The sequence below is a fragment of the Glossina fuscipes genome, unplaced genomic scaffold (genome assembly GCF_014805625.2).
Source record: "Glossina fuscipes isolate IAEA_lab_2018 unplaced genomic scaffold, Yale_Gfus_2 3, whole genome shotgun sequence".
NCBI lineage: Eukaryota > Metazoa > Arthropoda > Insecta > Diptera > Glossinidae > Glossina > Glossina fuscipes.
The window spans coordinates 8,167,895-8,195,184 of NW_023998417.1; the positions used below are offsets into that span (position 1 = coordinate 8,167,895).

Below are 27,290 nucleotides of genomic sequence, written 5' to 3' on the forward strand. Positions count from 1 at the left end.
TCTCTCTCTCTCTCTCTCTCTCTCTCTCTCTCTCTCTCTCTCTCTCTGTCTCTCTCTCTCTGTCTCTCTGTCTCTCTCTCTTTCTACTCACTCTAATTCCTTACGAACTATTACCGGATTTTACGAACATATGAAAATGATAATGCGTACAAGTTAGTGATGGGTGTTAAAATGTTCGGTTTAAGTCAAGTAGAAGTTCATTTTTTTTTTTTTTTTTTTTTTTTTTTTTTTTTTATTAATGTATGATTTTGCGAACCGTTAGCTCAATATCTTCCTTTTTTCCACAAAAATTTATGCGGGTCAATTATCATTCGTATGATTTTCAAAATATATGTATGCATGAATGCATGCATGCATACGTGTATGTGTTTATGTATGTATGTAATATGCTAATATACATGAATGTTTGCGCGCATACATTCATATCATTTCATAATTAATTGAATAAAAGTCTTGATCAGATTTGGTGGTGTTTGCCTTCACTGCATGTATAATAGATGGGAGAGGTTTATTACTACACTTTTTTTCAATTGTTGTTACTCTACCGAAAGTTGTATTTTTTATTATATGAAATAATGAAATCTATATATGCTGCCAATATATATCAAATCATATTATTAGGTGTGAACTTTGTTAGGATTATATACCGTTGGATTTTTACTTCTATAGTGAAAAGAAAAATTAATTTGAAGGAGTGGTATATAAATAACTACGTAGTTAGTGGTTACTATTAGAAATGATATACAGTGAGACGATATTTTTATTTTAAGTGAAGGCCTTTCGAATTAGTCTACAAAGATTTCGTTCAATTAATTTTAAAAGACTTTATCAAGCATCTTTGGGAAGAGTTTCATTATAACAATAAACACAGACGGAGTCAACTTTTAATTTTGACGGGCACTTCATTTTCGAAAAACTAGAGGGTAAAGAAAATATTTTCACAATATGTACATTAGACCATGATGTGCGTCAGAGTCTCAAAGTGAGAAAGAAACCTCGTATCTTGAACACGAAGAATCCAATCGAGAAGAAAATCTGGGACAGAGATACGTTGCGGAGCTGTGTGCCGAATTTGAAAATGATCCAAGCCGGGCAAAGGACACGTCAGTGCAGTGTTTCTTTCTTGCTACTGATAAACTACAACACACACAGCGTATCAATTTCCATTTTTATTCCGAAAATAGGAAAAATCAGCCGCATGTACCCGATATCGTAGACTAGCGTGTAGTTCTTTTTCTACTCGTTTTTAGGAGAAAAGTGATGGGCATAAAAGATTCACTTAAAATATAATTTTCTTACTTGTTATACTCATATTTGTTCCATTTCATGGATAATAAACAAAAAATCCCGCTTTGCTTGGTTTCGAGAGCAGATGCGGTCTCAGTGTACATTGCATTATGGCATTGTCCTTTCATCGAATTGGTCCATTTTCAACATCCGGCTATGCGCAAGAGCTTCTCATGTTTTTATCAAATTTAACGTCCGATGTCCTAACTTTTGTTGCCAGGAAAGCGTTTACCGCTACGCCCAGCCCCTTTGCCATATTACGTTGCTGTACTATATATACTATATAGCTAAGTGTGGGGTGCTAAAACTTGTGTACTATTTCGTAAACTCTTGCCGCTGGTGAGGAACTAACTCTTTTCCTACGTGCTATATGGAGTTTTCCTTTCATTTCAATCAAGCAACAAATTTTTAATATAATAACTAAAGCGTTTACGGCACGTATCTCCGTATATATAAATTTAACGAAAAAAATAAGAAGAAGACTGCAAAACTACAAAAGTTTCAAACGAGAAAAAAAAAGTTGCGATAATAGTAATTAAAGTTAAAGTTCTTAATTAAAACTTGCCCTTTTATAACACCTTCTCATTTGACCAACATCCGACATATTCATGTACTCAATACCATATAAGTGAATCAGTTGTTTTTTTTGTTTTTTTTATTGGTTGCTTATAAAAAAGAAAAACTACCATCACATGTATGTATGTACATATATATACATGTATGTAAGCGTACGCAATACGATAAGGCCTTCAAATACAAGATTTCAAAAGTTGATCCATCCTGACAGCTTTGGGATGTTGTAGTAGTTAAGCCTTTTAATAAAAATGTAGTATGAAAACTATAACATGTTTATAGCATTCAGGCGCTTTGAAATATTTCAAAAATTTGCCCTTGAAACTGTCTAATATTTTCCATTACGTTTATATGAGTTGCTTGTTTTTTTTTTTTTTCTCAAGATTCCCACTCTAAAATGTATAAAAAAAAATCTTATAAGTTTTTAAAAAGCCTTTGGATGCGAAAGCCTTGGCGTAAACTGAACAGTCAGAAGTGATAAAGAAACCACAATTAACGATAGCAGTTGGTTGAGTTTTTCTTGTGAAAAGATGAAAACGCAAATATGTTCAACTTAAATCGAATTTCTGATACCCATCATACATTCGCACATAAACATGTATCGCTGTTCTAAGCTGTTGATTATAATTGTATTAAGATATGACATAGTTTTGATAGATCCAGTAGACTAGTAATCATCAAGTTTTTTTGCTAATATCAAAGCTAACTTTATATATATATAGATTCCTTTAATTGGATTTTGCGATTAAATTAATCAAGAGAGTAGAAGAAGAGTAGAAGAAGTGTATTTTAGATTTTCTTTCAAAAAAAAAAAAAAAAGAATTAAAGATGTAAGGAACATACTCGAAAACACTTTACTTAGTTAGATAAATTAATAAACGATAGAGAAAATAGAGTGTGCCATGTCTACTTTAATATCTTGGAACGATTTTACAGATTAATACATCCGTCTGTCTGAGGTGAGTAGAAAAACGCCACATTTACGGCATTACGGTGCACTGATTGTGTACATTGCTAAATAAGTAAATGTATGTAACTATTACAACAACAAATGGTTTTTTTTTTTTTGTTCAGAACCTATAAAATTAAAGCGCACCAAGCTACACAATCATATATATTTATTATGCGAACGGCAATTATAACGAACAATATTTAAACATACTCTCAAACAAACAACTTGAACATATAGGCTTACATAAACGTACATATATATATGATATACATGTATATATGTATATATATATACAGTGAGTCGCATTAATTTTGCGTATTTTCGGTCGATGAAAAAGAAAAATGCTTGTCAAATCTAGTCCATTATCCAAATATAAAAACTTATTTTACTATTTTATACTACTAGGGATTACATATTAAAATATAAAAAGAAAAAAGACAAAACATTATTCCAGTAGACATAAAAATTGAATAATTTCTACAACTCAAAAAGCAAAGTTTTTTTTTCAAGTAAGTTGAGATACGAAGATAGAAAACCGCTTATTATTGAAAATTAATGTTCGCTGGGGTATCCTTTTTACTTAGTAACCTCATTTAAATGTTTTCACATATTTTGTGTGTAAAAAACGGTGCATCTTACTCCATTCTTCTTGTAGTCTATTTTTCACAATTTGGACGGAAGAGATCGAGTGTTTTCACACATGCCGGTCTATTTCGTTCCACATATTTTTGATGGGATTTATGTCTGGTAATTCAGGAAGACGGTGACGCAATTTGTGACAGAGCGATTCTTGAACTAAATGGGACTTATGGTTGAGGTCGTTATGTTGCTAGAACTTGAAGTTTGTCCGTTCTTTCTTTCAAATGTTCCTTCCATGTCCTTCAAAAACCCTCCTTGTTTACAATACCGTTCATAAACATCAATTTTCCGAGCCCATCGGCCTAATGCATACCCAACTATAATATGACCATTGCCATACTCGCCGTTGGTACAAGTATTTAATAGGAAGCTAAAAGACTAGACGTTGCTAGAGCAAGCATGTAATTCTTAGTGGAACGACGTTGTATTTGGTTTCGAAAAAAATGAACCTACAAACGAGTTTTCTCCCAATTCAATATGTATTCCCTAGTAGTACAAAATAGTAAAATAAATTTTTAAGTTTGGACAATGGACCAGTAGGGTTTAACAAGCGTTTTATTTTTTTTTTTGTTGAGCGAAAAAACCGAATATTAATGAGAGTCACTGTATAGGTATATAAAGGCAGATAAGTTGATGAAGGTATGTGATGTGATGTGACCGAACGAGGGGGCAATATAAAACAAGACAGTCTATGATAAACATTAAACAATTTATAATGAACAGAAATCAATAAAAAGTACTAAGTGTGCACGCAAGCACACCTATATATGTGTGCACACATATATATATATATATATATATATATGTGTTCGAAGTACAACAAAATATTCTCCCATTTAATAAACCTAACACAACAATCGATATGATGATTATCAACTCAACTATATCGTATACACACAGGTGTACGAATACGCAATTGTGTGTCTTTATGATAGAGCTCAAGCATACAACGCACAATATGAAGAAATCACGTTTGGATCGCCAAGTACTGTTAAAGGGAGACACAAAAGGGAGAAATATTATTTATTATGCAGATTATATACACATTTCTGTGGATTTGTAATTTAATATTCAAAATGAGTTTAACGATCACTATGAAAATTCTTTCCCTAAATTGTTCATAATAATAAATTTTCATAACATGGATGAGACGTTTTTGTTATTTTACGGTGTCAAAGAAAACTGTGTTTTTGTTCTTTTTTTTTTTTTTCTTAAGGGCAACAAAGGCGCACTTCTCTATATTATAAAAGTTTTTGTTTGCAAATTTTCACATTTTCTCCAATTTTTTGGAACTTTTAATATAAGAGAAATGAAGAGAAAATTAAGATCATTTTAATCCTATGCAATGTTGTTCAGTTTGAAAACTATTGTATAATTGCGTTGATTAAAATTCGTTAACCTAAGATGAGTTTTGTATGGAAACGAAAGATGATGCAATCCATTGAACACAATGAATGCATGCTTTTTTATATTATGCTTTACGCATTTAAAAGATCATAACATTATTTCTATATAATTTTTTAAATGCAGCAACGACATGCACGATATAAGTTCAACTACATATAAGATATGTAGACGAATCTGCAGAATATGTTGACATTTGAATGCAAGATGCACGACAAAAACGCATTCATTGCGTGCAATGCATTATTTTACTACTTATTAGTTAGTTTTGTTATTCTCGAAATTATTAGAGAATTTGTTGTAAAACCTTTTTTCACTTAAGAGCATTTCGCATCAATTTCACTCTTATAACGATGAAGCGGCCAGAAGCGGCGCAAGATGTCACTCGTCAATTTTACTCGTTAGAGAAGAAAACTCTTTTTCGTTTTTATTAATGTTTACTTCGTTCTATACACAATCATTACAAAAATACACAAGTGCATGCACAAATGGTTCTTTTGACCGTTTATTTGATTTTTAGTTTTATTAAAGAGGTTCATAAGAGCATACAACCATCCAAAGACTTACGCAAATACTTTGTTCTCTTTTATGTCATTTACGAATAAGTTTATAAGTTTAAGTATCAAATATAATTTTTTTTTTTTTCGTTGCATGCAACATTTTGCATTGAAATTTTCGTAGTCTTATATTTGTCTAATACTTCAGTGTGCATTTCATCCCAAAATGCGTATATTTTGCTTAGACTTATGGTAGTAACTTTTTTCTGACATTTTTCATTCCTTTATAGATTTTATTGTTGAAATAATTCATGTTCATGTTTTAAATGCTATTCATGGACAGCGTGACTGTACGAAAGAAACCATGCATTTTTTTTATTCCATAGCATATAAGATAGATCCGTTTATAACAACACAGATACGTTTCATTCATTATACATGAATCCGTAATGTATGAGTTACAAGTACATGAGCCTTTCAAAGACCAAAAAATCATTTACTTAAAGGTGATATTTAAAATCCACCTTCTTTCATAAGCAAGCTTAAGACAGTACATGACTACAATTTCATGGACATTGAACAATAAATGGTTTATATGTATATAAAATATATCAATATATAATTTCTACGTTTCCTTTTATGGACTTAATTGCTATTTTAATTATTGGAGGTAAAACATAACAAAATCGTAACATCTGTCTTATGGTTTTTGTGAGCCGTTTTAAACGCATCATAAGAAAGCGTAATATCGCAAATAAGAAAAACCCGCTACGGACAAGTAAAAATATAACACCACTTTAAAGATAAGAACAGAGGCGGCAGCAACGGGCGGTTGATCAGTCAAATGATCTCTTCGATGGGTCATGTTGCAGCTTTTTGTTTAAATCTTCAATCGTATTATCGTACGGACAAGCAAGAAAAAATACTTTCAAAAAGGAAATGCGAAGGTACAATTAACTTGACAAACATCTTAAAATGCTTCATTGAAAAGTCATAAGTAATATCTCGGCGGTAGAAAACCACTTACTAAGCAATCTGCACGTGTTGCGTTAACGAGTGAAAAAAACGCGCACCGCAAGTGCTAAAACAAATAAAAAGTGGAATTAAATGATCTATTACTAGTATTAATAACCAATAATTTATAAGTTATCACGATATAATTAAATAATCTTCGGCTTTAATGGCTTATGTCCGTTTTATTGATTAATTACAGGCAAATGTTCGCTCTCTCCAGTTAGTTCTCTCTCCATATGAATATTAATTGAGGGAAAAATGAAGCACAAAGCAATCCTTTACTTCATTATCTACTCACTGACTTGACACGTTTGAGTCTTCTCTCTGCATCACATGTACAAATTCATTTCTCGTCGCTAGAGGCAAGAGGGTTGCCGAAGCTTTCAATGTTTAAATAAATTTTTTGAATTTCTACTTCTTGCTATTTCCAATGAGCTTTTCAGCTTGAGGCATAAAACAGGCATGCATTTTTTTTTTATATGCAAATGATTTTGCCAACGCTTCCGTATTTGCGAAAACCTTCATAAGCGACGATGCAAGAATGAAACGTGCAGTAGCACAATTATTTGCCTTAAGTAATATTCGAAACGCAACGAGCGAGCTTCTTTCAATTGCTGATGAGTTCAGACATAAGACAAGAATTTCGATCGCTTGAAAACTACATCCGCCAAAGGATTCATTTTATAATTCATCTAAGATGCGTCGTTATGATAGCAACAAATTACTTCATCTTCATATAGTTATTCTTTGATTCATTTATTTAGCTATTAGCAGTTACATACAAACTATAACTTAAGACTGCAACTTATGTCACTTATGTCACTAGGACTAGGAAAGTGGCAGAAAAAACCGATGGAACGTAAATAATAGCAACACCAATCAACTACACCTTACCGGGCAATTAACGATAACTTTACTGAGTAACTAACACACGGGTTCAATTTTATCAGAATGCGAGAATAAATAATAATTTTTTTTAAAGTATTTGGAAAGGCCTTGAAGGGGAGGGAGGAGGAGAGTTCATAATTGAAATTAAAATTTGAAGAAATGTTTGTTGTATTAAAAATAGTGTTGATATTATTTTCCAAACCCTATTTTTATTTTTTAATTTGCTAGAGACTAGAAAGTTTTATTTCAGTCGTGGTGGTCGGTTTAGATGTCAAGTGCGGTAGAGCTTTCAATAAAAGCCAATAACTTTAGATGCAAGGTAGTGCTTTAAGACTTTAAATCCGAGAATTTATTCCTTGGGCTAAAGTAATAATAATTAATAATAACAACAATACTTCAATATATTTTATATTACATCATTTACTCTTCTTCTTTTGATCCTATTCAAAAATAACCCAAATCTACGGTTGTTAGAGGAGTGCAACAACTGAAAGAAATGAACGAGTACAATTGTTAGGATCCGTTTACGGACAAGGCTGTCCTCGTGAACATTTATAACACTAAAATCGAAGCGTTCTTGGCTAGTTCCTATAAGAGCTTAACTAGCACTTAACCGTTAAGGAATTTACATCCACCTTGGGACGACTATTTGATCGATACCCGAACATATAAAAATTACGACGATTTTTTATATGAATGTGAAGATTAATCGTTGGGTACTATTTTTCGTTGAACTTCTTCGGAACAAATTGTGTCGAGTTGTCAGGGCTTAATGTCTAACATAGTTTTATTTCCCCTTTGTGCGGGGATCATGAAAACGATATGGATGCAGGTATCAACTATAAATACATATATGTTATATAATGTATAGCCTTTATATATATATTTATATATATTTATATATATAATGTAATCTAAAAACTTTTGTAAAAACAGTTCTAATCGGAAGAGATCCAAAAACGGACGATAGTACAGGGGCCGATACGGAGTCAATGGTACGTACTATCTTACGCTATTGCAGGCTAAGTAAAACATCTTAATACTACAAACGAAGTAAAACGCAGATATTGTAGTGCAGGCTAGCGGCATCGGGCTTGTCTTACTTGCTCTGACGACAAAATAAGTTTTTTTGTGGACAAAAGCTGATGATGCTTTTTTCTTGATCTGCAATTGGACATAAACATTCAGCTGCGAATGTCTTCAGTAATCGCATTTGTCATATATTGCAACCTTCGATTTTTTCGAAGCTTTTTTTTATCTATTTCTGGTATTTTCTCACGTATCTTTACCTATGCAATTCATTCTAAAAAGTTTCATTCTAAAAAGTTTTGCAAGTTTATGGACAAACAGTGTGTTTGGTTATCTTACAAGAAGCAAAACAAACACAAGAAGATCAAGAGGAAAGTTTGAAATACTCGCTGATATAAGAAAAATCCAAATCCGTTGAGTTTAAAAAGACATTGATTTAAATTAATAGCAGTAGTGTACATATCTTAGATTTGACAAGGTGTCGCTGCGTCTCAATGATACCGTTATCGCATGTGCATCTTCCTTTTCGGAGCAGTCGTCTTCATCTGAATCTGTTCTTGTGGTCTTGACTAAATTGATAATTAATAAAATTATTCTGTCATAACTCATGCTAAAGATAACTAAAGGTGTAAAAGTTGTCACTTTAACATCGGTAGATTAGTTGCCATAGGCAAATTAGTTTCACTATTAAGAAAAATTTTTCCAACGCCGTCAATATGAAAATCATGTTTCATGAAAAACTTTTCGCATCCTATTGTAAGTAATTAAGATACGATCCAACAACAATTTCAATTTTTTTTTGTTTTCTATGTTTTTCTTAACGTGCACCGCTATCATGCTCTAAACCGCGAAGTTTACTAATGTCTATGCCAATTGAGTTGTTTACTTACCTCTTCAGCTGTTAATGATGTTCGATTAAATTTAATGATTATTAATATCGTAGTTTAAAAAAAATCATCCAACTTTAGCTTAGATATGTACGCATACATAATGCTTAACTGCGCGTACATATTTAATGCTCAACATAAATTAATTACGGTGCTTGAAAACTCTTTATTGATTAATACTAATCTCTGGACATATATATGCACATAAATACGTTAAGGCTATATATATATATATATATGTAGATATATCTTCTGTACATACTGTCTATTAATGTAAAAAATAATATCATGCGACAAGCCATGCAATAAAAGTTAAATTGAGAGGTAACTGTTTTGCTAAATAAAATTACTGTAATTTTTAGAAATATCTTTGTGTAAAATCAAATCAAGCTTATGTGTGCAATGTGGGTTTTTTCGCAAAGGATGAGACAGGTAGTAGATGGAATAGTAGTCTAGAGTAGGAGGACTATTGCTTGTTAATATTTCCTTGAATTGCGATAATATAAAAAGAAGTCAATGCAAACCCACGTAACTAATTATTGATTTGCTTAAGGCAAACAACAAATGTGGGTTACATTATTAAAAAAACACTTGATTTATTGCTAATAAATATTAGGATAGGCTACTACTTGGATGCTTTTGCTCGTTAGATAACAAAAGAAAAATTACTTATAGCTTAGGTCCAACAATATATATTTATCTTTTTTGCACTGCGCTTATCTCTACATGTCTTCTTATCTGATGCATAAGTTTTACGTTGAAATTCATGTATAAATTTTTTTTTTTTTTAAGGTGGTAAATGTATATAAATATGCAAATTGACTAAGAAATTATTTTTGATCTACCACCAAATCACGTCGCAAGCAAAGACATCTGAAGATAAACTTTAAGTTATATATTTTTTATGAGTAAGTAATAGTGAGGCCTTTGCTGTTAGTGTATTTTTATGCAATCTTATTAAAATAAATATGTAAAATAAATAAATAATATTTTTCTAGGACGAGTAGGTTTATTTTTCTTACTGCTGAAAGAAACGAAGAAGCTAGTGAAGCTTACATTAATAAAAAAAAAAAAAAGAACATGCACGGAGTTTGACTAAACAAATAAATAAGAGACTTATGCTTTTCTCTAAGTAAATGTGTGACATAAACTGGCCGAAATTAATCATGAAAATATTTTTCTATCAATTGCAAGGTAAAGTTGATAGATAGGAACCCGCTTTGCGTTAATTCTCCGCAAAAAATTATTGCAGTAAATCTCATCTTTTTGCTTATATAGTTTTGGACGAATCTTGATCTGTGGCCAATGATTCAAAATAGATAGGTTAAATAAATTAAGATTTCCACCCAATAATGTTTTTTGATTATGAGATGTTAATTGATAGAGGATAGAAAGATCGACGACAATCAGGAGAGGGATGGACTGACTCCGAGGTTTACAACAATCTGGAATGTATATGTTTTATGAACGCTCTAACGATGTTCTAATGGTTGTAATAAACTACAACTTTGCTAGATTGTTGTACAACTTTATTATAAGCCAAATGTCGGTAGTTCTAGCGCTACCTGTTTTTGAACTAACAAAAGTTTTTACTTTAATTATGAATGCGGTTTATGCCTTGTACAAGAGCGTCGTCAATTTATATATAACCGTCATAATATGATTTTATGACATTATCTGACATTTAAAAATTTCACAATTTTTCCTTACAATCAATTGTTATACTATCCTGCTGAGATTTATGGATAACTGACAATTATCTGTAGAAAATAGGGAGGACCGAACACATGTCGCTATTTTGCCTATAAAACTGTATAAAGCTATTTATTAAATTTCCACTTTACTGTTGCGCTCAGCAGAATTATAAAAGTTTCATCTATTTTATTAGCTTATTCTTGAAGAGCCCGTTATATCCTGTGTTTAATGTTTGCACGAAAGCAGTCGTAAAATAATATACAAACAACATGATGATAATCAGTTGAAAATTAAAGTAGATTTCAAAAGCTACTTGTTTTATCAAAGAGTTTATGGCTTATATGACGTTATTAATAGTGCGTTGCCTATAGAAAAAGAAAGGAAGACAAAACACACTTACTTAAATCAATAAAACTGTCGAATTTTGAGAGTTTATTCAGTAATATTCAATAAACGTACCGTACCATTGACTGTCAGTCAAGTAAAAGCTTTTTTTCTTTTCTTTTCTTTTTTTCCTTTTTGCTAAATATTGAATATAAAAAATTTATGTGATAGTAAACTTCTTCTTTCCATTGGAAGAGTGAGTGTGTAGTGTCCTTCCTTAGTAAAGGAAAAAAAAAAAAAGTCGAAAAAAACCAAGTCGAATTGATGAGTATTTGAAATTAATGTTCAATGTAGCACCATCTGTTTACCATTATCGTAGCATAGATCACATCATAGGTGCGTGTGTAGTGTACTACTAAATAGAAATCCAGTGTATGGCAGATGGGAGAAATATGAGTTTCATTTTAAACATTTTATGCATAGATAATCAAAACAACTCACAGAATTATGACAAAAATAACAACATAAAGTACATATACAGCAGCCATAGCGATGTCTTGAGAAGAAAAACGGTGGAAAAGATGAATACAGTAGGAACGAAAAAAAAAAATAAAAAAAAAAACAAAAGAAACAAAAGAAAAAAAGTGCATATCTATGTGTTTATATGTAGGTATGTGCATGAATGCAGTGTATGCCAAGCAGCATATGCATTCAAGCACAATTAATGTTTATCATCACAGACATATAAAAACCACAACAAACCATTAATAAAACTATGTGTAGCCGAGTATTCTTAGAGAGGCAAACAACCAAGAACGGTCATATCAAAAAGATGACTCTCAAGATGAAGGCAATGTTCTAAACGACATCGACGAATACAACATCGAGTACGGCAACGACGACGACAACGACAACGCCAACGTCAACGCCGATGATCATCATCATGATGATGATGATGATGGGTTTAGTATAAATGTTGCTTTTTTTAGCATTGCATAGCCCGAGTTCAATGTGAGTGTTAAGCCTTTCACAGAGAGCCTTACACTTCACTACTAAACTGGTCATAAAATTTCATATTATGTGTAAGCAAAAGGATTTACTATTTCGTTTCGTTTAATTTGTTTTTTTTTTCCTTTTTTTTGTTTGAAACTATTTTCTCCGACAACACGATGGCCAAGATTTGCCGGCTGGCTTCGTACATATTGGTATGTGTAGTAAATGTGCGCAAAAAAAAAGCTGAATTGTGTAAAAGAAAAACGAACCCTTTCATTTTGTTAAAGGTGAATGTTCGTCGCTCCTATACCGCATTCGCGTTTAAGCGTTCGTAGATAGATACATACATGCAATATATATATATATAAATATATATATATATATATATATATGTATACATTATTAGATACCCATCGGTGTATATGTTATGATTGTATATATGAATGTGTGAATGTGTGAACGTATGTTTTAGGAAAAGTTTTTCTTCTTCAGTTAAAGTGTAATGTTTTTTTTTCTTTCCTTATTCTCCATCGTTTTTTTTTATTTATTTATTTATTTTTTTTTTTTTTTTGCTTTTATGCGCAATGAAAAATGTTTATTCCTATCGTTATAGATTTTTTGCGTTAAAAGAAAGAAAAAAGCAAAAAAAAAATAAAAAAGTATTAAACCATATTTTCCCAAAAGCTGCACCCTTGAGTAAGATGAGATAAAGGTCTATTAAAAGGTGGAAAAAAAAAAAAAAGAGGAAAGAAAGAAACGTTTGCCGTAGTGAGGAGTTTAGTGATTGTATTGACTTTTTATGTTGCGCATGCGCAATTTTGTTTCTTTTATATATATATTTAAGTCTGATCTTTGGGATTTTTGCCCGTTTTCCTTTACATCATACATACGTTTTAAAAGTTTTAACTCTGTTTTATTGCGCCATATACAGACATCCGACATGCATACATAGAATGAGAAGGATCTATGTGTGCGCACTCGTATATCGTTGTTATTGCCTTTTTATCTCCTGCGTTTCTTTTTTTGGCAGTAGCATGGCGGTAATAAATCTTTTCTATATTTAAAGTCTCTCACAAGAAGACGTTCGTTCATTTTTATTTCTTTTCTGCAATTTTTTTTTTTTTTTTGTTTTTATTCTTTCATATATAGTTTTTTTTTTTTAAATATCCTAAAGTATCTATTATATTGGTGATTTGTTGTTTTTGCTGTTGTTGTATCTCTAGTTAAAATTATAAATATATACATAGTGTAGACATATGTGTGTTTATCCATATTTATGTTTGCGTATATATACCTAACTAAATGCGTTGCTTATACATTGCGGGTATAGTGAGTTTTATAGTTTTTTGTTGGTTGGTTCGTTCGTTGGTTCGTTGGTTCGTTTTCTTGTTATATATACAAATGTATGTTTGAATTTATCATTGAATTCTATTCATAAAATTAAACGTTGCACATACGGCGATCAAAGTTCAAATTTGACGCAATCTCCAAAGGTTTCATTGAGATCGTTCTTAGTGCAACATATGCATTAAATTAAATAGACGATAATAATAGGTTAAGTTGCAATTGAAATCACATAGAAGACAGTATTGTTTAAGTGATCTGTTAAAGATTAAGAAACAATTTGAAATATAATGGTTTTTTTTTTTTTTTTTTGAGTGTTTGATGATCGCTGAAAAGTCTTTCCTTCATATACATCTTTAAATTTTCTCATCGCACATTGTCTATGATTAATACATTTCAAAGGCAGCGGCATTTGTAATCTTTTCATAGAGTTTTCGTGTTCGATGTTTAAATAACTTTTCCATGCTTGATCTCGGATCTTGCAGCATCTTCTTTGATTGTTTTTAAAAATAAGTTACCGAAGCTTACAAATTAAATTCGTAAACATTTGATCCCCTTTACAACAATTCTATAGTAAAACCATTCTTTGACTAATACTTTATATCTAAAACTTTCCATTCCGTTTGCAGTAACCTAATATAAACACACATTAAAATGTTGACAAGTTTTAGGTTAACTTAAAGTAGTAGCCAGCGTCATAAATCTGTTCATTTGTTCACTCTGTTAATTTATTCACTCTGAGTTAGGCAGAAGATATGACGATTCCTAAAGAGCTAACATTTACTAGTGAGCCCAGTTACATAAAATGATAGAAAGTAAGAAAGAGAAGGTGCTTGAAATCATCACACATATTACATCATTACTCCTCTGACCATAACAGTAAACGATGGTCGGACAGAAAGAAGTAGCTCCGCTCCGCTTACGGTGTTAAGATTAGACAAGAATTTAGTTGCTCATAATACTTACGGATCGGGTTTTCAGACTATCCCTTTTTCATATTTCCTCTTTCTCATCAACAACGTGTTTATACGCGTATGAGGTGACTGAGTGACTGGTCTTCAAAAAAAAAAAAAAAAGTAGAAAAGTCAAACCAACGTCTTAATACATGTCCTCATAATGAGGAAAATGAAATTTTATATATCATCTTGAGTCATCAGACATGGCATCCTGCGAAAATTGCAAACTCCAAATATCTGAACGCGTTCAATAATCAAATTATGTGTTCTTTTTTTTTGGCAGTAGACGCCTTCGTCTCTTTTAATTCTAAGCTATTATCTTTAGATGCATTGCAGAATGATTGCATTGGATTTTGTCGAATGTAATTTGTAAAGAAAATCATCCGTAAACTATTTATTTTGTTCATGATCAAGTCTAAGAGCATCGATTTGATTAAGTGTGGAAAAATTTTGTTTAGAGTTTCAATTCAAGTCAAGTCAAGCTTATTTCAAGTCAGTTATATGAGAAGACAGGCCAAATTGATCTATATTTATCAAAATCTATATAAACGGATAAGGGAAAGTTCAACAATATATGTAACTATCATTGAACAGTTTGTTCAAGTGTTTAAAAAATACGATTTGAAATATGGAAAATGGATATCATGCCGGTAAATCTACATTCTAACTTGAGACCATAAGCTGGCATACACTAGAAGATGAGTACCAAGCAAAACATGACCAAATCAATAAAACCGAATCCTTATATTGGCTATGTCAACAGCTCTAGACAAATCGATCGCGAAGTCATTTTCGTGGGTTATTTACTACTTACTATAATCCCAAAAATTAAAAAGTATTCGCCATGGAGTAAGTCTTTATGAAACTCTAAGTCAAACCAGCATAAAGGTATTGTGAAAATGCGCTTTTTTGGTGCGCGTGTCAGAACGTTTGCTTGATGGAAATTTTTCTTTAGAATTATGATAAGAATGCGCCACGCAATCTATATATATATATATATATATATATACTACCAATTTTTAGTTCAATATCTATTAGAACTAAAGTTCATTCCTTGCGTTACTCTAGTAGTGTGCGAAACTTTATCATCGTGAAACTTGATCTTTGGTAGTCGATCAGAAGTGCACACTCCACATTAAAATTATCGATATCGATTTAGGATTTTAGTAACACTAGTTTTATAATAACAAATGACAGACATACAGATTGGCGCACAACTTGGATTCTTGGCAATGTCTTTACTAATGATTGTAACTAGTCAGTCACTTCTTGTTGGTAGACATAAACATAAACCCGGGGCACGAGTTAATTCCTACTAAGGCCAACTTACAGTCCTTTCATTATTGGAAGGACTACACAAAACGTAGCCCATCTAATCATTGATTTCTACATATATGCATAGAGAAGAAATCTTAATATAAAACATCCTCTTAAGTAAGTAATTTGGCTCCTATTTGTTGTGGCTACTTTGGCATATAGAAACGGTTAGTTTTAGAGCCCGTATACCATACATTTCAGTAAACAATAAAAAAAAAAAGTAATATTATTAAAAACGAAAAACAAAAAAATAATTTAAAAAGATATAATGACACAATAGCAGTTACATACAAACCTTACATGTAATTATAAACGTAAAAATGTTGTTCTGCGTATCTTTGTTTAAACCAAACCAAGCACCAAGCAACAATAACAGCAACAGTAATAGCAGCGGGCAACAGCAGGAGCAACAACAGTAACAACAAAAATATGTGATTGTTTTTACTGATTATGATATGTTGATGTTGATAATAATGATGTTAACCAATTTTTCTGCCGCTAATAGTGTTGTTGTGGGTGATTATGATGACAACGAGAACGACACAGAGAGTCGATGATGATGATGATGATGCTAATGCTATTAATAGTGTAACTGTCGTGTTGTCGTCGTTTTTATAACGTGACACTATAAGTTGTTGAACCAGGAACAAAAAAAAAAAAAAAAAAAATTAAACAGAAACGCGGAAAATCATAATATATTAACTCTTACTACGACTACACTCACAATAAACACTAAACAAACGGTAAGAGAGAAAGAATGACGCAAAAAATGAAAAAATTTGCGATACACTTTGGAGATATTTTCTTGACAAAAAAAAAAAAAAAAATAAATAAAAAAGTAAAAAAATAAAATAAACAAAGTAACACCATATATAACAAATACACATACACAAACACCAACAAATGCATTTATATGTATATACGTATATACGAACAGATATTCATTAGAAACAGCAACAGCGAACGATGTAAAAATGTTTTTATTATTGTTGTAAACTGATGATGATGATGACAGCGTCGGCGGCGGCGACATAGTAAAAGCTACAGTTTATACATTGAACGTCGTAAGCGAGGTAAATAATTTATATAAAAAAAAAAAAAATGCCATCGTATATAGTGTTATGTTCATGTTTTTTTGTTTTTCTTTCTAAGCGTTTTTACTGTGTGTTGTGTTGACCCAACTTAATAGACGAGCATGAAATCTAGTCACGAACTTGATTATGAATAAACCGTGCACTAGATCCATGTTCGCCGACAAAATAGAGTCAGCGAAGAGATCACCATTACAAGAGCATAACATACTTTGTAATGTAAGGCTTATTAAATTGGAAAAGAAACAGTCAAACAGATATATATATGTATATATATATGTACAATAAGCAAAGAGTAACAATATCACCTACCATAACAACTAACCAACCACGCGGTACACAATTCAAATAACAGCAGCAGCAACGACAATAGCAACAACAACAACAACAACAAAAAGAAACAACACCAACAAATAACACTATTACCACTTGGTAACAACATTTAGACTTTTACATGCTTTCAAATTGACATCAGTGTAGTTTAACACCGAGAAACGTTTATTTTTCTAGGCTACAGAATTCAATTGAAAGACTATTGCGCTCGACTGTGGATATGTGTGTTGGAAGTTTTCAAATAAAGTTTTGATTTTTCGTGTTTATTTATTTTATTCTACTACATTGATTTCTTGTTGCCGTTGCTATTGCCGTTGCTGTTCTGTTGTTGTTGTTGTTGTTGTTATCGTTGTCATTGTTCTTGTCATTATTAGTTTGGTCGTATGCATGTAGGTGGCAAAGACTGTCAAGAAAAATATACAATTTTTTTGTTTTTTCTTTACTTTCTTTACGGCATGCACTTCTGAACTTTGGCCAGCAGTAACAAATATTTTTCAAAAGGCATTTAATAAAAAAAATTTTGAGAGCATTTAATAGCATAGAGCGGTTATATGAGCGGTAATTAGGTAAAAGTTGGATAATCTTTAAAGGTAGGAAAATTTAAAATATCTTAACATTTTGTAAATTCTAATGGAATTCTGTTCTTACAAACAAAATGTACAGCAAGCAAATGCGATGATATACATCTAGCAAATTACACTGAGAAATGGAGAAAGGCGTGTTCGGTTTTTTTCTTTTCTATCTCTAGCAAGAGTTTGATGCGTCTTAACAGTTCTTGAACTATTCCTTAAACCCTTTCCGACAAGCCCCGCTTGCAATGTTCGATTGCATTATATGGCAATAAGTGAGTGCCACACACTGACTCCGCTCACTTATATTTATAAAAAAAAGCTAATGGCGCTTTACCAAATAGAGGGTTATTTTGTTAGCTGACCACAGCAATGATTAAATTGGTAGTTCATTGATTATTTGTAGCCCGCCAAGATCTTATTTTGCGTTCGCATCTTACCTCTAGACGAAGGTCTAAATTAACGGGAAGAGCAAGCTTGTACTTCGGTATGCCCTGCGAGTTTGGTTTTATAAAATATTGTAAACGTCCTGTTCGAATGAAGAACTTATATTGTCTGTCTGTCTAAAAAGTATAGAGCTAAGATCAACAATTGTCCATTAATGACATTTACACTCTGAAAACGGGGACTACTTAGCATCTGTCCGGAAGGTTTGTTACTTCCTTTAAGGAGAGAAACTCTGACAGCTGATGCTTAGCAATCGTGGAGAGCAGATTTTTCTTATGGAGAGAATTTCGCTTAACTGTAGTTTTTTTATTAATTTCATTGAGATCATTTTTTTCGTGATGTTTTACTTCTTTTTTTTTTAATGTGAGCAATCACTCAGGAAATGTTTCCCATCAGAATAAGTTAAGGTCGGAAAGAAATAAGAAAAGAGCAAAAGATAGAGAGGTTGTGGCCGCGGTCACACTATAGTGGTTTTGTGCCCAATCTATAAGCGCTAGGTCTTTACCCATTGATTGGAGATTTGAGTTGCAGTGGCGATTATGGAATTACCTGAAATTTTGGGAATGTACGAGGGCTAGTATTTATCTTCAGAAAAATTTCAAAAAAAAAAAAAAAACTCACTCTCTAGCAAATGGGATCAAAACTCAACCACAAGGCACAAGACAACTAACTGAAAACATTCCTATTATCTACAAAGCGAAAGGGCAGAAAATATTCCCTTGCCGTGACGGATCAATCATGTACTGAAGAAATATGTATTCTTCTATCAGGTCTTTAACGACACTAAATCTTTGCAATGTTCAAAATTAGTAAAGTTTCGCAGAGTGTTAGGGGATAAAAGAATTTCAAATTAAAAATTTTTTACAGAAATTAATTTCAAGAAATTTTCTTTCTTTAATGATCTTCGAGGCAAAAAAAAAAAAAAAAACAACAACCCATGCACTGCCTGCCATCGAATGCAATGAAATGTAATGCAATAATGTAATGTTGCATTAAAAGTTAATAGCGAAAGACAGTTAAATTGACAATATTTGTTATGTTTGAATCGAAAATTACTGACATTTCTTTTAATCTTTTTAGTATCCGCTTCTTCTGAAGGCATTTTTAAGTGTTTGTCACGTTTTGATTGTCGCTGTTACGTAGCAGTGATTACCATTATTTAGCTAATGACTAAAATTTTTTTATCGTAATGTTATGGGTTTAGTTAGTTGTGCAATAACGTTTTTCGTTATTTTAAAAAGAGTTGACAACAAGAGACTTCATTTAATATATAATGAAAAGAAGCATTTTCTATGTAATTTTCAAATTTCATTTAAATTTCAATTATATTACTAATGAATTTTTTTTTTTTTTTTTTTTTTTTTTTCCAAATCTGTAAACAATTGTTTTAAAATATTCTGAATAGCAGCAATTCGCTGCCAATTAAATTTTAAGCAATTTTTAAAAGTGAAAAATATCCATACCAGACGTTAATTAAATAAAAAAATTTTTATTTATAAGCAATTAACATGCGATGTATTTATCATAATAAACACGTATCGGTATTGCTTTTTTATATTTCATAACGGATATCATGTTGATGTAGATTTAATTGCAAAACATAATAAACAAAATCCAAATCAAACGAGACGTAATTTTAAACTATTTCGCATTAGTCGATTAAATGAAGTTGTAAACAGCTTGTTCTTTACATGTCTCGTGAGGTTAAGGTTTTCCATTAAATGTTTATGGAAAAATTACGATTATAAACAAGCACGTAAATCGATTACGTCTCTACAACGAAATTACTCTCTTTTGTTCGCGTCCCCTATATGGATATGTATATATGTATATATTATATATATTAGATATATAGCGGGAGTAGTCACGTAGATATGAGGAGAAAGCGATAAGGAGAGGACCGCAGGTGTCTGAGGTGTGCTTTAGGTTAGCGTATCTAGATTTAGATTTGATACGAACTCTATTTTCTTGTTCGTCTTCATAGACGGCATGAAAGTAATTCTGTCCCTCGGTATGTGCATTTGTTATTTGGGATTCGTTAAGGGGTAAGGACAGACTAAAATAGAATTTTGCAATTTGGCTCAATTCCATGGGTAAGAATTGCAAATTGTTACTGTCTGGACTTATTAAGAATGTTATGTCATTACGTCTGGGCATATTTTTGCATTGCTCTATATTTCCTAGCGTACCTATTAAGAAGACCATAATTTGGAATGAATCCGAAAACCTAAAAAAACTTGGACCATATTTCCTAGTGTACCTATTAAGAAGACCATAATTTGGAATGAATCTGGAAACCTACAAAAATTTGCACCTAAATGAAAACGCGAGTTAAATGGAAGAATTACCTTTCAAAACGGGTTACGCGCCCATATTCAAGTTTGAATATTTTGATCAAGTTTTTCTACTCTTCAAGATATTTTGCTCAGTTAAAAGAATTCTTAATTTAGGCTCGTTTAGTGCACGGAATGTCAGCATAAAATATTCGAATCATTCCAACTTCTTTGCAAGCACATTTCATATATCGCTGTACGTGTGTATATGCATTGACATTAATTAAATCCTACACATAATTTTTTAACATAAATTTTATGTTGTTTTTTTATTTTGTTTTTATTTTTTTGTTTTTCTCTTATTTACATTTTCATAGCCTGCCGGATTGTTAAAATTGCAGGGGGCGCAAATGCCTCTTATTAATACTAAAAAAAAAAAAAAAAAAAACGGAAAACTAAAAATTATTTGCTTTTTCCTATAAAAAAAGACAGGAAATTTGAAGAATAAAAATAAATGTCGAAACGAAACGGCGAAGGAGTTTATTTATTATTATTGACTATGATGAAAAACTTCTATAAGCCGCCGTAGTAAGCTTAATAAAAAAAAAAATCACTTACGTATATAATAACAACTATATATATGTATATATATATAATAGAAATTTTACACGCAATGTACGTATTTTACTAAGAAATATTCAAAAAAAGAAAATGTCTCCTCTTAAAAAAAGATTTCTCACACATCAATGGCCTAATGTTATATCCTTACGTATGGTGTAAGCACTTGGGTAATTAAGAATTTTTTTATTTTTCATTTTTTTTATTTATTTATTTTTTTTTTTTCCCAAACACTACACAAGTGATTGGCATTATCATTAGGTGGTCTTTGGTCTTTTTAACAGCATCAGCAAATAATCGTACACCCATTTATAAAAGAAAAAAAAACTATATATATATATATATATATATATATATATATATATGTACACAATCACATACAACGGCACAAATGAGCATTTTGAACGTACATCATCGTGCTTGGTTCGGGTCGAATTTTAAATACCCTCTATTAGGAAAGCGATAACATACACTGAACACTAAATACTTTTCATTTTTCATATGATAAACTTTAATAAAGACAAACACAACCTGTTAGTGCTCTTGCAACTGAAAATGGCCTACAATGAACCCACTTAAGCTTTACTATCTAAGCATAGATCTTTAAATAAATAAATAATTGTCATTATGTATTCCACATAGATTCAGTCATATAACTAAATATATACATATACATGTATATATATGGTCATTGGCTTAAGCACCACATGGGAGATGGTGTTGATAATAATTATAACCACACATATAACATATGGTTGTTGTAATAAGAAATACATAAATTTTATTTAGACACAGACTTTGGGTCATTTGTATGCACGACTACATTTAGCATCGTTGACTATTTATTGACTGGTTTAAGTCTGGCATACAAAAAGCGTCAAATCAGGTTTTCCATTTTAATGTCAAAAAGTAGTCGTACACACACACACACACACACACACACACACACACACACACACACATACACAACACAAATAACAAAAAAAAAAAAAAAATGTTATTTTAATTGTGAGAAATTTTCTATTAATAATTGATTTAGCTGACTATTCAATATCACAAAATACAACATTCAATAAACGTCTGGCAAAACGAGCAAAACATGTCAAAAGATGCAGCAAACGGAGGCGTTAATGCAAATTGTATCTAAGATTATTAAACCGTAAAAAAATTAATTAACACTTAAAACTGATTTATTTGAAAACACACACACAAAAATAAACAAAAAAAAAAAAACATTATTTGCTTTAAAGTTAATATTTAAAATATGATTAACGTTTGTCTAGTGTCAACGCCTCAAAAAAGGCAACATTTTTTTTTTTATGCAGTAGTAAAAATAAATAATACCTTCACTGGTATTTTTTTTTTATTTTCATTTTTCAGAACAGGTTGTTTATATAGGAATTTCAATATAATAGTCGAGATATTAAACTTTGAAGAGTGTTAAGCATAAAAGCGCCTGCTGTCGTCATGTTCAAAATAATTAATGCTAGCTTTGTTAAGGCCGTTCCCGTCTTTTGGGAAAATAAACTTTAACGATTACAAATGAATCAAATTTAAAGAGGAAGATAAAAAAAATATATATATATATATGAAGATTCTCTAAATGGTCTTTGAAACGCTACCAGCGACTTTATGCAGCACAGTCAACGATTACAGGAAATGGCTGAATAAACTACATTTACATTTTAGTTTTGTGGATATTATGAATGCTTTCTACAATGCTTTCTTCTTTCCTTTCTTAAAGCAATACTTTCAAAAAAAAAGGTCATTCACTTTTCCCAGCGCAGTGAATGCTTTCTATCTCAACGAAATACTTTCAAAAAATTTTAGCTCACACCTTTCGCCAACATTGACATTTCATTTATAGATTTATCTTGTCATCCTTGTACACCCAATTGTCCCGTTTGCATCCAGGACATTAAGAGCACGAATGGAGGACATCTTCTTAATGAAGAGGACGTTAAGAACATTAGAGATTAATAATTTAGAAAATGCGATTTCCAACTACAAGCTACGTGTAACAAGTCTGGTTTAGCTTATATACTAAAAGTTCAGATGATATTCTAACTAAATTAGAGCTACGTGGAAAGCAAACGTTTCAGATCATGTTCTTTATTTGAGCTGACATCGGTTGCAAATTTATTGTTACTGTTGTGTTCATTTTTATTTATAACAATTTCCAGTTCCATGTTATTTGGAAGCGTTCTATGCAGGGTTTCACGTGTACTACACAAGTTGTTAAAGAAAGTCACAAAGAGTTGTGCAAAAACTGTTATCACTTTACACATAGATACAAGCTACTTGCCGATGCCCGAAATATGAGAAAAAAAAGAAACTTGCTTTACCTCGACTTTTCATGAACGGAATGCCATAAGCAAATGCGTTTAATTTCCCTTGAGCAATAATGGATTGTTTTTTACTAAATAAGGGTAATTTTATGTTTTAATGGGGACACACATGACTGCTCGTGATAATGAAAGAGTTCAGAACGAGTTCGAAAATACATTAGAATGTGTTTGGCTTGTTGACATCGTCCAATTAGATGCGTTAATTGGTTGTAGGGACAAGCTTCGCTGAGAGGTCTAAGTATGCGGCCAAATTAGAGTTTGGCATTTCTGTCTATGGCCCGAACAAATTTGTTCTAAGAGATATTCCGTACTTTTCTATAAAACAAGTTTTTTCAAATTATTTGGTTGTTCGGAAAGTAATTTCTTTAGGTTTTTTTTTAGTCAAAACAAAACACATTTCATAGAATCATGAACGGTCGAAATCGATACATTTAATCTCTCACCGATCTCGAGGTGTTATTTGGCAGTTTAGATCAATGAACACCTTTATTTCGTCGTCATCAGGTCCAACTGGCCTTTCAGAACATGGTATATCTTCAACATATCAAAATTTTTGGTACGAAATTTTGCAAGCATTCTATCAATGCGTCTTTTCTACGCACATTCAAGAGTTTTTCTTCTTCTTTCAACACTTTTTCTACTTTTTTGATAGCACGAAGTAGGATATGCTGAAAACGTTGCTTCCGACTTTCTATATTTGATTGAGTAACATTCTACTGCATAGAATGCTACGAACTTTTCTCACAAACAAACCTCACTAGAACAATTGTCGAAATCTATAATGACAATGTAGCTCAAGCGTGAAATTACCTGTGAAAAGTACAATTAAATCCTCTATTACAAAAAAAAAAAAACAAAGAAACGAAGACGAAATCACTTTCCGAATACCCTAATTTATCATAAAAACGTTTTGGAGACTTGCTTTAGAAAGCAACAAGAGATTTGGAATATTTTTCTCCTGTTATACTTGTTAAATGAAGAAAGTATTCTGGAAACCTTGCAAACATACAACAAGCAAGAAAATTATATTGGGCCGAGGGCGTATCTTGTACATTAACAACAATTACACTTAGTTTTAATATTCTTTTGCGTAGACATGAAATGTAGACAAATTGGTAACACTATGCATTTAGGAATAGATTTTTTTAAATGATTTGAAGATCTCCATAGGGTTAGACCCATCGAATATTTATTAGTTTTGAATGACATTATTTCTGCATCTGCATTAAAAAAAGGCTTGCATTCGTCATGATAGACGATGATAAGTATCATCATGGTATCAGTGTATGCGGATTTCAAATTATCCTATTAAGAAGCTGAGTAGCATAACAAACCGCTTAAGATCATTTTCGTATACAATTTTTAATCAGATAATTATCTTCGTCAACTGTTCATATTAAGCAAAAAAACTTTTTGAAAGTGTAAAAACGTCATCCAAAATAAAAAAAAAATAAAAAAAATTTGGGCAAAAACTTCAAAAGTAAAAACAACTTTGTTTTATGGTAAGTCTAAGTTACATTATTGCTATGCTAAGCACACAATAGAATTAATTTTGGAAACTAGTGACGACGACAAGTTGTTGGATTTAGAAATAAAAAAAAAAAAAAAAAACTGAAAAAAATGAAACCAAAAAAAATTTTCATTAATTTTATATTTAAAACAAATAAAGTAGTAAACGTTAGCAACGTCGAATGAATAAAACGCTTGCGATTTATTTAAATTAATGTGATTTTATGGAAGGTTCCGTGTTAAGCATTTTGTTTTGTTTTTTTTTTTTCGCATATAAAGATCCTGGATTGTTACATGTATATATATATATGCCAGCGAATAGTCATTAGACACTCTTACTTTATTTTAATAAGTTATTGAAATCCGTTTTAATTTGTTCTGTTTTTTTTTTTTTTTTTTTTTTATTATTACTATTATTATTATTATTTAGTGGTGACTCAATGAGAGAATTCAATGCAATCAAGATTTTAAAATCTGAACAAAATCAACATACGCATACATGCGCCATTAACGTGATCGATTTAGAATTTTCCATGTATCAAGATTGAAGCAAATAATATATAATACACATATGTGTGTTGGTCAAATAAATTGATATAAAATTTTATAAAAATAAAAAAAAAAAAATTTTATTTTTTTTATTTTTTCTAAATAAAACAAAAGCGAACAAAAAAAACAATATAATGTAAACAGACAGAGAGTTTTGCTTACATATATGGGTAGAAAAAGGAGGAGGGAGGCAGCTCGAGTTTAGATATTATTTATAATAAATAAAAATATGATCCAGTGTAAAAAGCAAAGACAAAGTCAGCCACAGTCAAATTGACATTTTGTGACAATTTTAATAACAATTAATAGCAATGGACAGTTAACTGTTATCATCGGCGGTGTACGATCGCAATAAATAATAAAAATAGAAGAAAAAAAAAAAAACCTTGAATTGACTAATAAAACTCGTACGGATCTCTGTGATCAATGGATTTTTCAACGCAACAAAAAAAAACAAAAACAAAAAGGCAATAAAAAAATTGTTATAATTCAAATAAAATTCCAGTATACGCCCTGAATATTTTTTTTCCTTTTTTTTTTGTTTTTTTTTATTTTTTTTTTATTTTGCATTTTACTATAAACTTGTAGTTCATAGTAAGAATTCACTTGCTACCGCTTTTGTGGAATTTATTTTTAAGTATGTCTCCAGCTATGTACGAATAACTTTAGCTAGACTTTACTAATTTAATAAAAAATAATTTACTAACAACTTTGTATATATGCACATGTCATGTCTCGCGAATGCAAGTGTGTCTAGAAATAATAGTTTTGCACACACTTTTTCAAAAGTACCAATCAAAAGCCATTGAAAATTGTTGACTAAAAAATGTGTTGATAAATCTTATGTGCGAAGAAACAGATTTCAATCTGCAATTACTTTTAGCGATATCAACGATCTTGCATATAAGTGTGTATATGCAACGTAGCTTGTTAGTAATTAAGTGACAGGTGTCACAACACTTTTAAAACGATAAATCTTTTTTCGGTCGGTTATTTAAAATAGATTTTAAGCGATTCCGACAAACCAACACTATGGGATGTTAATGCTTTTCACTCTTAGCGAAAGTGCGAAAAATGCGTCTTAGTAATCATATAAATTTGGTGTCAATGTGTGGCCATGTCTCGTCTCGATTTCTCACTACTACTGTACCGTTGACTTTAAAAATAAAACACAAAACACCGTAACCTAGAACACGTCGCCATGTTTGTGTCCAATGATAAAAATCGTAAAATAAAAGTGAGAGAAATGGGTTGTTTATGAGGAAAACTACTCCAAGTGATTCTTAGCCATGAAAGGACCCCGCAAATGAACATTATAATCTGCCCTATTGTTTGTCTAATAATAGATTTGATCCAGGAATAGTCAAATTTTCACTCTGAATGATGGACTTCTTCCTTTTCAAGACAATTCATGATATATTAAAGTTTTGATAGAGTAGTAAAGCAGCTGCATGACCTCTTCATTAGGTATATCAAAGACTTAGCTTGTTTGATTTAAAGCCAGCATTTTTCCTTTTTCTTTTTTGACGACGATAATCGGCCGTAAGATCTATTTGTTATATTTGATTTGAAGCAGGCTTTGAATCCATTCGAATGACGAATTTTTGGCAATAACTAAACACAAATACCTTTTTATATATTCTTTAGTTCTGGCTGTTAACATCCGGAAGAAGCCATCCAAGTAGCTAAGTACAAGAAAACGACAGGCTGAGAAAGTCACTATAGTAACTGTTTTTCTTTTAAAAGACTGTCAC

General features: G+C 31.2%; 1 protein-coding gene across 2 annotated transcripts in view; it reads right to left on the reverse strand.

Moving 5' to 3' along the window:
• Nucleotides 1-27,290, reverse strand: part of LOC119634812 (DNA polymerase alpha subunit B) — a 119,643-nt gene that overhangs the window by 29,387 nt on the left and 62,966 nt on the right. The window lies entirely within an intron of this gene.